The 12,072-nt window shown below is 35.1% G+C and overlaps 1 protein-coding gene across 1 annotated transcript in view; it reads right to left on the bottom strand.

Annotated features, from left to right (window-relative positions):
• LOC128854975 (calexcitin-1) overlaps nucleotides 1–11,613 on the bottom strand; it is a 65,801-nt gene extending 54,188 nt beyond the window's left edge. The window contains exon 1 of the mRNA XM_054089506.1: nucleotides 11,397–11,613. The gene's annotated coding sequence lies outside the window, so the exon portion shown is untranslated. The remainder of the gene's footprint in view (nucleotides 1–11,396) is intronic.
• Nucleotides 11,614–12,072: the final 459 nt, after the last annotated feature.

Genomic DNA, 12,072 nt, shown 5'->3' with positions numbered 1-12,072 from the left:
GTCCTGATAGGATGTTTACTTCGAAAGGAAATATTACGAAGCTTTTACTTATCTGAGGTCTTTATAAATCCTCTGAAATTATTTTCTTAATCAAAATGTAAACTTTTGTATGTTAGGGTAAACAAACTAGTAAAAAATAGAAGCAAAACATTTTTATTGTCAACAGAAATCTTCTTGCTATTTCACACCAATTTGTTAAAAATCACAGCAGGTTCTCTTATTACTTTATATTTATCTAATTAATTTATATATACATATATAAATATATATATATAGAGAGAGAAAGGAAGATACATAAACAAGCACACACTGACTTGGCTGACTTGGGGATATCGTGAATTATTTCTAATGGCTGTCAAAACCTTTTATGCAAATTTTGTAAATTTCAAATAATTAATGGCAATACTCGCAATATAACAAAACCTGTTTAAATCGTTTTCTCGCTGACTTCTTGACAACACAATGACTTTGTGGGTCAAATTGCTAGTCAAGGCCAACAAATTTTTACGTGTTATGAGTCAGAGAACGCCATACCAAAACGGAAAAATGTCAGCGCCGAATATCATCCATAACAAAGATGAATCATTTAAAAACCACATTTGGTATACATTGGTCAAATCAAATTGCTAATAAAGTATACGAAAACAGTAAATAAAGTAATAATATATTATGTTTTTTTCTACTTATTTATGGTGACGCTAATAAGCGCTTTGTTAAACAGTTGTGGTTATCAAAATTATAGTGCCTAGAGTGTTCAAACTGTATATCTTCTTTGCTTATTTTTTTACATTTTGTATTATTTCTAAACCACTTTATTAGTGTTAAGTTTACACTGATTTATTTATTTAATTATTTCTTTATTTATTCATTTAGTCATCAATTAAAGAATAACTCAAATAGATTAACAACACGAAAGCTTGGGGAAAAGAAATTTATTATTTTCTTGGTAGATGGCTGTAGTGATCGATATCCCGCTCAAAGGATTCAAAGTTTATGCTCGTTGTTAAGGTGATATTTCACACTAAGATAATTCTTTTGCTATTTTTTGGTTGCTCAATTCCGTTGGGAATTACAGGTTGTTAACAATGGAAATCAACAAAGAGAAAATTCGGTATATTTTACAATTTTTCTTTGATAAAAGCGAAAGTGCAAGCCAAGCCACTGAAATTGCTATAACTGCTACTGTAACAGCTTGGATTTATGATGAGATACATTCGTCACAATTCAAAAGGAGTATCCCTATATTAAGTTTTTACTCAAATGTCTCTTATGAGTTAGATAATATGTCTAATTTTTTACAGAATTGGTGAGACTGCTCTGTACAACGTGTAAGCGATTCGTTCTGACTAAAATTGCTTTTGTAATAAGGTAAATGGAACTTACTTGTAGCTGAGGCCAAGATTACGAGTAGTTCCAATGAAAAGTAAGTAAAAAAAGGTTATTAACTCCAGTAAGAAGTGGCATTTGATATGATTCGTGGCTATGCCCCCTATACAAATTACCGATGACATTTTTTCATCGTATTTCGATGGTAACAAATAGCATCCACTTTTATATATAAGTAAACTACACGGCAACGGAAGGGAATTAATGACAAATCTAGTGAAACGTTGCAGTATCTTCTCAATTTTTAGACATACACCCTCATAGAATGTATCCCAGATATATCGCTGCAATATTCGAGTCTTGATATTAGGTTATGTTAGGTTGAAGCGGTTGTACTGTGGGACACACTCAGGCTCATAGCCCATTGTGATGCCGCGTGGGGGCCTTCCCTATCTCCAGTGTATGCTTTTCAAAAATTTTAGAATATCTCCTATTTCTGCAGAACTGAGATATTCCAATTCGTTAAATAATTGTCTGCCTAGAATAGTAAATCTCCGTCTGGATAGAGCAGAACAATGGCACAGAAAGTGTAAAATTGTCTCTTCCTCTTCCTCATCAAGACAACTTCTACAGAAGTCATGTGCTCATACACCCATCCTTTAGTCGTGCCTACCTATTAGGCAGTGCCCCGTTATGACTAAAATCAATGTGCTGAGACTGTATTTATTTTGCCTTAGCAGAGATTCTGTGCGTTTAGCATTGAGAGTCGGCCACATTTGACGGGCGATTTTGCAGGTGGCTTCATTACGCTATCTTTCGTTCGCTTTCCTTCATGCTCGTAAGAGTATGGCTAACATATGTCATTGTTTATGGTGCCGGTCAATTTGGTGCCGAATCTCGCTAGTTCATCCACTCTGCAGTTACCCTCAATGTTGAGAGGGCCAGGAACCCATGTTATTATGTGCGGCATTTCATGGCTACCTTGGAGGTTGTCGATGTTGTGTGAGGGATTTTATCGCCGCCTGGTTGTGAGTAAAAATGTAGATGTCATTTCCAGACATCGCATCACACTGTACCAGTGTCGCGGCTTTCATTATTGCCATCAGTTCAGCCTGAAAGACACTATAGTAGTCGGGGAGCCGAAAACGGAAGTAGGTCCCCAAATGCTCGGAGTATACATCTTCGCCCACCCTGCCCTTGAGCTTTGAGCCATCTGTGTATACATGGTTAGACTCACCCTGTCCTACATCGTCCCGTTACCACTCTTCCCTTAAGGGTAGGAGGATCGTGAACGTTGTAATGGTAAATGTAGGCGGAAGTGCATAGTCCACCAATCCGGGAAGATCCAAAGTGCCAGCCTGGATTTTACCGTGACCGTAGTTCTTTCTTCAGCGTAGAAAGATCCTGGAACTCCTTTGAACTCTTTACTACAAAGCTGAGCTTAGATCTAGACTTGGCAATCATAAAGTCTATGTGTTTAGAAAACGTCATTGTTGATATAAATATGACCTCAAATTCTTCCTTTTCACTCATTTTTGTGAGTGTAGTAGTGCCCAAGTTGTAATCGAAATCAATCGCAACTTTGCGAAGGACAGGTTCTAGCATATACCAGCATTAAGGGGAATAAAGTTATAATATGTTTTATATAAAGAATATGACATCGCATTGTTGGCCTGTTTTAAATTGTTTTAAAATAAGATTTGTGAATAAAGCTAAATTCGTAACAGTAGCGATATTAGATCTGAAATTTAGAATATAATCAAATCATGAACCTGAGTACATTGCTCTCAGAATATTCGCTTCGAAATTCGTGAGAAGCTTTAAACTACTCGCTGATAGATACAAAACACTGACGTCAGAACCACAGTTCTTGGTATATGTGAATCGACTTTGGAAATCCAAGCCCCCAAAATTTAATATTAATAACTAGCATGAGCATATTTGGATGCGAACCTCAAATATGTATTAGCATGAAGTCATCTACCTAAAACACAAATACTTATTCATAATTACTTTTCTTGTTTCTTTGATCGATCACAGTCAAACTCTAATATGTCTTATTGTCATATCAGTAACACGAAGGGCGTGCTGATGGAATATAGCCCATTAGCAGCATATGCTTATGATATAGAAATCTCGGGCAACGAGGAAGTTGTAGAGCATTTCATTTGCGGATGGCATGCGTTGTTCAAAATACGCCACACGCAAAACACCACAGTTCTGGGTATTTGGCCAAGCTCCTTCTCCTATTTGTGGTGTGCGTCTTGATCTTGTTCAACAAATGGATGGACCTACAGTTTCAAGTCTACTTCGAACGGCAGATATTTTTTATGAGAGCTTTTTCATGGCAGAAATACACTCGGAGGTTAGCCATTGCCTGCCGAGGGGCGACCGCTATTAGAAAAAACTGTTTCTTCATTTTAGTGTTTCACCGAGATTCGAACCTACGTTCTCTCTGAACTCCAAATGGTAGTCATGCAACAACCCATTCGGCTATGGCGACCACGGTTTGATTGATTGGGAAAAATCTCAGCAGTGAGTAGGAAAAATCTCCTTAAATTCGCAATAGAAACAGGCCCCGTGCGGGTTGACTATTTCAAAACTCATAACTAACTACATCTGGGATCGCTATGAACCGATCCGGTCTATGACTGCAAGTCAACCAATTCAACCTAACCTAGCCTAACATTTGAATGCTGCACTCGATTGTTTGCCTTTAGTTATTGATTGTAAAATTCTATCCAGTTATGACTAGCATTAAAATTATAAGCCTTATCTTTGTTGTGTTAGTATTGAATCAGTAAATAAAATAAAATAAATAAATAGTGGAGTATAAAAATATATATATTTTCGAAATTAAACGTTTTTTATTTTTATTAAATTAAGTCATCTATTTCTCCCTTTTTTTGTTTGCTACTTGTTCACTAAAACTGAAAATTAAGTATAAAAATATTTAATATTCAATTAAATGCCATCACATAATTAATAGAGCATAAAGCCGATAACTCTGTGCACGAGGTAATCTCGAAAACTATTAAATGAAATTGGATATGATTCCTTGTAGTATAATTCGTAATTCATTACTACGCAAAACTAATATAATCCAAAAAGTTCCAAAAATAGTGAGGTGTAAATTTTTCCAAATTGTATGGTATTATTAAGTATTCAAAGTCAATGCGGTAGCGTTCTGATGGTGAGAAAAAGAATTGCGGAAGTTTTGTCTACATTCTTCTTCTTCTTGGCACATTCTTCACTTCAAATGTTGTTGGGTGCTTAAGTGAAAAGAAGCAAAATGGCTAATTAAATGCGCCGCACTATGTGTATACTTGCCTTAATCGCTATCAATTCGTACCCCTATGATTTTTTTTCATATACAACCAGTTGCAAGATTATAAGTACAGAACTGTTTTTAATGAAATAAAATAAATAAATTCATACTACAACAAAAATCGTATAAGCTAAGTTTCAAATTTAGTACAAAATTCTTAAACATTTGCTGCAGTTTTATCCATACTTGAAGGGTTTTGCAAAATAAGCAATACACATAAGGTTTAATTCAAAATAATAGTTGCATGCCCAGAAAAAAGCTGAAACAGTTCCCCTTCAGCAACTAATGCCAGTATAAAGAATACAATTTAAGTTTAGTGTTTACAGTTCATTTAACTGTATTAGGATATGCACCAGCTTGTTTTCAGGTTTTTCTATCTGGTCCCGCCTTTGCTTTTACACAAAGTACTTGCTCGAATTTTTTTAAAAGGAAAGAAAAGTCTAACACCGTCACAAAAATTGCGCAAAATCAGCGGTTCGTTGCAGACACTTGTGACAGTTACTTTGTTATACTAAAATTTAATGGGCTATAAAGCTATATACCCGAAAAATTCTAAAGATGCTGGTTAAAATGTTAAAAATGTTGATGGAATTTTGAATAATTTTGCAGAATGCTTGAAACTTTGGTTTTCGTTGCATATTTTTATATGAATTTAAGATTCTGTATATTAGAAGAAATAACAGGGGCACAAATTAATACTGATTAGTGCAAATATGCGCTTGAACTTTAAGATTGATTCAAATTGACTCAAACAATGCTTGAAGATTTAAGTAATCTTTTGTATAAAAGAAACTAGATAATTTCTTCACTACAAATGCCAAATATATTTCTTGTCAATGTTCGAATTTTTATGGACTGATGGGTAAACAGTTTTCGCTCATACAACTCTTTTCGCAGCTACTTTCAGTGGCATGCAATAAATGAGTTAAGCATGACAACTTTTCGCTGTACAGTTGTTAATGTTCTCAATAAAACTATTTATGATACTATTATTCTTCTATTTTATAGGGGTTTGAGCTGTTTCAATGCTGTAAACCGAAACGAAGAAGTTGAAATTTAATAGGTTCGTCTCTCTATTCATCACCAATTCATTATATACACATGCAGTGGGTGTCGCATTCCCAGGATAAATGAGCATGTAAAGCAATTGTAAAATTAATGATTATCGTTCCGTTAGTAAAAATCCACTCTAAATTTTCTACATGTAAGCAATGAGTGCCGTCATTCAAATGTGTCGCGTTATCATGAATTTGAAATCACTCATACGCCACCGTGTTACACAAAACAAGCGCAGCATTCACATGTGGATGTGCAAGCACATATCAACGCGTGTCTGCATATCTCTCGAGTGTCATGCACGCCCCATATCTGTACTACCAGCAGATCAAGAAATCAAAGTGTTTGTAAATCACAATGAGACAGGGAGTCATCGCGTACAAAATCAACATGCATAAATTTACATGATTATGTATCAATGTCGCGTATACGCAATGTCAAGCCTGCCCTATGCCTTGCGTATGTATATGGGGGAGCCTGTAAAGGCTTGTAAAAAACGTATGTGAATTAAATGAGGATATTTTTATGTTAACTTTTCACTTTTCAAGCGCCAAAGTAATTTAGTAAAAAACAATAAAAGTGTTATTTCCATTACTAACAATGGAACTAATTGTTTGAGTGCCTGCCTGCAGCATAGCTGCACGACAGCATGCCAGCATTTGTAATACAAATATGTTATTAAACGGGAGTACGTAAAAATATGCGTATGTGTTCATGCAGTAAAACACATGTGCACATATATATGTATGTGAGCTTGTTAACGCTCGACAATCACAACCATTGATGGCGGTTAGCGCACACAAGCTTTGAGATATTTTCCAAATTAGCTGCTTCTTCAGTTGTCACGATGGCTTTATTACGACCAAATCGCGACACAATGACAATTCATTTCCCCGATTTCCACATCACTCATCTATTTATTTGTTCAGCTTTGTCTATTGTGCTTTTATTCGCCATCGCTTTATTGTTTCTCAAAATCCACATATCCTCATGCTTGCATATGCCAAGTGCAATCTCGCAGGTATGAATACATAGATATATATATATCAACTTAAGCATTGGTTGCATTTGTTGTTGTTTTGTGGTTTTTATGTTTAATTGTGTGCATTTGACCAAAGTTTTCTAATTTCGAAAAAGTAAGCAAATGAATGTCAGTGCAATCACAAAGCGATGGACGTGCGGACAGGTAGTCAAACAAATGGTCAGACAGCTGAATAAATGCGTAGAAGTAAAGACAAACAAATGAGTGGAGAAAAATGTGTCGCGTTACAGCAGTCAAATTGTGGTACAGTAAATAAGGAAGAGGTAGGAAATGATTTTTAGAAGGAAAAGATGAATAAGATGTTCAAATTGAGTAAGAGAAATGATATTTCCCACAATTACTTTTGACTACTTAAAAAAATTTAAGGTAATTGTGATATTTTTCATTCCAGTCACTAAGCCAAACAAGTTTAAAATAATAATTAAGAGGTACTTATATTAGCTTTTACTGAATAATCGACATAAATTAGAAATTAGTAAATGAAGGTTATTCAGAGAAGCCAGCAGCAACACTATTGACGGTCGCCGTAGTCGAATGGATTAGTGGGTGGCTACCATTCAGAAGTGCTCAGATTTGAATCTCCGGGCATGAAATATCACATTATAGAGAACATTTTTTCTAATAGTGGTCGCCCCTCGGCAGGCAATGGCAGACCTCCGAATGAATGTTGAACATGAAAAAGCTTTTTTTAGAAATGATAGCGCTCGCCAGTTACCGTAATGGCTGCGCTCCTTTCAAAATAAGGACCGATGATACCGCCAGTGTGTAAACCACACGAAAAATGAAAAAAGGGCTCTATGAGCCTCGCAAACAAATTTATTTTTTTCAAAGAAAAATTCCACAGTAGCCTTGATTTAGATGTTGCTCAAGCGAGATATCATTTTGACTCCATGCTTGAATCTTTGTGCACTAAGCCATGCATTCTTAATTTAGAAAAATTTGTAAATCTAGCCCAAAGCTTATATAATCGTAAAATAAAACTAAAAATATCTGTAGAAGATTTTGCTTTCTTTAATTTCTTTTTTCTCACTTAGGAGCTTATTTTCTATATTTGCATTTTACGAAAAAATAATCCAAAAATATTTAATGATACTTTTGCAGTTGTGTGTGGAAGTATACTTGTTCTTGTTTAACCGCATTGGGATATTAGATCAAGTAAAAAACTCTGAGCATTTTTTGCTTTATCTCTATGTATGTGCATTTGTAATAACAACCCGTTCTTAATAACTGAATCAAATGCAATTAAATTTGTAAATTAGAAAAGAATCAATTTTAACTTGTGTGCCAAATTTCTGAAAAAAGTCAAATTATTTAAATTTATTTTCGCTTATATAAATATTTTATAAGCAAACCTCTTTGTTTATTATTGCCGTTTGTTTACAGCAATTAGTCAGAAATGAACAAAATATAGTCATTAAGGAAATATTTTTATATAAAAGCCGAAATATAAATAACCAAGTCGGAAACTAATTTTATTTTATTGGCTTTCTATTTCGCCATGCAAGCATCAATGACATAAATTTCATGTCAAAAATCCGAAGATATTACGCGACCCACCCACTACCCAAAGAAATATTTTCTGCCCTCAAATTCATAAACAAAATAACTGGGTGGAAATAAGGGACCTGCGTTGTGAAAATGAGTGATAGATACCCCCTAACGATTGGATATCCAGTTAAGAGCGCTGGCAGAGTTTGGATGGCTCGAGCAGCCACTAGAGATAATACATATTTAAAATTACATTTTAGTACAAGTCAGCAGTGTAGAAAAACATAGAGAGCTGTTAACGAAAGTAAGAACGTCTAAGTTCCGACTGAAGGTAATGCTAAAAGTGTTTTCAATATGAATATATATCGTCGTATTGGCACTGCTGCGAGTAAGTATTTTACGTATGCGGTCCGTATTTCCCTAGAAGAACTAAATTCTACCAATGGATCGGCCCGTTGTTTGCTCGTTATCCCAGAGTTTTTAGCGAAAATTGAAATTTCTTAATTCCTCAAGATGAAGTTGTAGATACCACAAGGGCACTCATCATGGCGGCGTACTGGAGGTCAAGGAAAAGTTAACTGTGGTACCAAATACTCGTAAGTAAATTGTGAATGATTATCAAGGGTGCTTCTAGTCGTGATCGCACATCTCGTATTTATATATTACACAAGGTGGCACAAAATTAATTTGCTTTTGAATAACTTTTTTACTAAATAAAAATATGATTTTGAGTGATGATTTGCTTGTACATTGCAGCTGTATAGTACACAAGGGGCAAATAAGGTAGACGTACAACGCAAATTGTAAATATCATAACTTCCGATATGGTGATAAATTTTACGCCACCTAGTAAACACAATTTATGAAAGAAGTGTTTATTCAAGGGTTAATTATTACGTTTATTTTGTAAATAGATGACTAGTGTATAATTACATTACCTTTTTTTGCAATTTGTTATGTTTACTCGAAGGAATTGGAGCCAAATGGCTACCACAAAAAAAAATTAAATACATATGGTGAGCCAAATTATTTAAACACTTCGAAATTTTAAGAACTTCTTATTTCAAATTAATTATCATATTTTAATAGCTTCATGGACCAAAAGCAAAATGTGCTAGTGATTGCGACGAGAAAATTGTCGATTGCTGATCTTACTTAATCGAGGCCTTGTAAATTCAATGGCGCTCGCCGTTTTGCAGGTTGGTTCCAGTTTTCGAGATAACGGTATTTGAAAAAGTTGCTTAAGTCGGATATTCAGAACTGTTAATTCAGATATGATCCGAATAATCAATTGTAGAGGAGTTGTATATTCTAGTCACCTGATGTAAATTATTTTCACTGTCAACTTTCTGTTTATGACAATAGTGATCGATATCTTGTAAAGTATCGTTCAAACAACTTAAAGTTTACACTCGTTGTCAAGGAGACATTTCACACTAAAAAACTATTTTGCTGTTATTGTTACATTTAGTTCTGAGTTACAGGGTGGTAACAATGGAAGCCAAAAAAGAAAAAATTCAGTGTATTTTACAGTGTTTCTTTAATGAGGGCGAGAATACAAGCCAGGCCGGTGAAATTGTGAATGGTGTTTATGGTGTCGATACGAAATATAACAGCAATAACTGCAATTTTGGTCTCGTCAATTCTGTTTAGGCATTTTTGATGTTAATGAAAATGTCGATAAAATCACAAAATAATCGAAGCTAACAGGAATTTCAGTAGTCGTAGCATCCCCAGGAGCTAAAGATCGGCCAAAAAACAATTTTAAGCCATTCGCGCCAAAATAATGGATTCCTTTTTCCCCAAGCATAATTACAAAAACAAATATAACTTTGTAGACACCCTTTTTTGACAAACTGGTAACCATCCCTTGGTCTTAACTTCCCATATTTATTATTTCTGTTTGGCGTCGGTTTGTTCGAGAGTCGTCTTAGTTGAAAATGCTCGTAGTCTCATAGAAGTATTTTCTTTTTCAAATAGCGCTTCAGCACGACAGGTAATGGCGGAAAATAGAATATATTGTTCCCCAAGAAAATGCTTCACACTAAAAGGGAAAAGACGGCAATGCAATTCAAGGTTAATTCCATAATCCTTTGGATACATCGTACGTCCAAGACTTGGCACTTACTTTTCGCCTAATCTACGTTTCTGAATTTAATTTCATTGTGCTTAGATTTAATTTCCACATCTTATTACTTGTTAAATGTGTGTCACATCATTCCAATAAATCAACCCATCACACAAAATCCAGTACCTTTATTTGCCTCTTAATTAAAGCATCGACAAATTAACCCCGTAAAAAGCACAAGAATTTACTCAAACAAATCTGTGCCCAACGGAACATAAGAAAGCAAACTAAGCGCACACAAAAAACGGAGGAGAAGCTAGGCCATAGGTGTGTATTTCCACATCTTCATCCATCATTTGTGTATTTGTATCTAATTAAGAATATTTTGTCAAACCTCCTACCAATAAAATGCAAATATTCTTAATTCCTTTAGACGAATTTTCACTAAGAAATTTTCTTCAACACTATTCAACCAATAATAAGTTTATTTTCCCTGGATAGTTGGCAATTTGTATCAATTTGTATTCCAGAGATATTCTTAATCACCACCCGTCCACTTCATCTTAATTTATGGTTGCTTGTTGTTGTCTTTTCCAAACAGTTACTTCTGGGTTTATATACGCACGTGTATGCCTGTGTATATTGCACTGTAATGTCAATTTAATTTGCTACTACATAAATTATTTTCCAGGCTTTTTACCTTCAGCTGGGCGAGTCGTTTTTCAAATTTTCCACTTAAATCTTGGTGAACCGAAGGTAGAAGCAAAAGCCAAACAAAAAAGACAACACAATTGTCTACCTTGTTGCTAGCACTTTTCAGTCCACACAATTCTCTATCCATTTGCAGAATTACAAAATTAAAAAAGTGAAATTTTAGCAATGAAAAATTATCCACTACGAAAGGATTCTCATCCCTTTCATGACATACAATCCTTTATGATTCAAAAGTTTGCCTGTTCATTTCCTATTTCCTATTTCGTATTTCATACCATTTCACTTTTAGTTTTTGCTTTGTACTTATACTTTTATTTAATTTTTTATTTTGTCTTTTAATGAACGTAGTTTTTATTTCTTCAGCACTCACTCACCAAATTATTAATTGCTTCTGCAATTAAGATATATTTTTGCTACTCCTGCGGCCTTTGCTTAATTGCACTGCAATAATTTGTCCTCCGCTCTGGCTGGTAAGTTTGTTTTGAGTTTTTTTGTTTGAAAATCAACGAATTTTCGTTAGAATACTATGCCTTTTGACTGGCCAACTGCGACTGTTGCAAGTTGCTGGTTGCGCGTGCGAAACGTTTGTGATATTGCCCCACGAATTGACTGCCGTTTTTATACGCCTGTTTAGCGAATTGTGCCTGTATCTTTACTTGCAGCTGTGTGTGTATGTGTTGGTGAATTCGGATATCGCCGATGCTGTTTCAGGGGGGTGGGTTGTTTGGGTGCTCTGCTGCTGGAATTTTTGTTCCATTCTCATAACTGTGTTCCGTAGTTCTGGCGTTGCGGCGCCGACGTCATGCCATTGCCTTGTTTCGCAGCAGCTATTGTTATCGCACTGCCGACGCTATCTTATCACAGCTGACAAATACAAGTAACTGACTGCTTATTTGAAGCTGCCATTGCGGCATTTCTCTCGTTCAAATCCACTGCTGCAGTTAATTCTGTTGTTCCGCTGCCAAGTCATAATTCGGCTGTGTTTGTTCTGGTATAAATGTAAATAAACACGTATATGTATGGGTGTTTATATATGTACGTTTATATGTG

The sequence above is a fragment of the Anastrepha ludens genome, chromosome 2 (genome assembly GCF_028408465.1).
Source record: "Anastrepha ludens isolate Willacy chromosome 2, idAnaLude1.1, whole genome shotgun sequence".
Lineage (NCBI taxonomy): Eukaryota > Metazoa > Arthropoda > Insecta > Diptera > Tephritidae > Anastrepha > Anastrepha ludens.
Note: the sequence above shows the minus strand (reverse complement) of the source record. Positions and strands in the feature narration are given on the sequence as shown.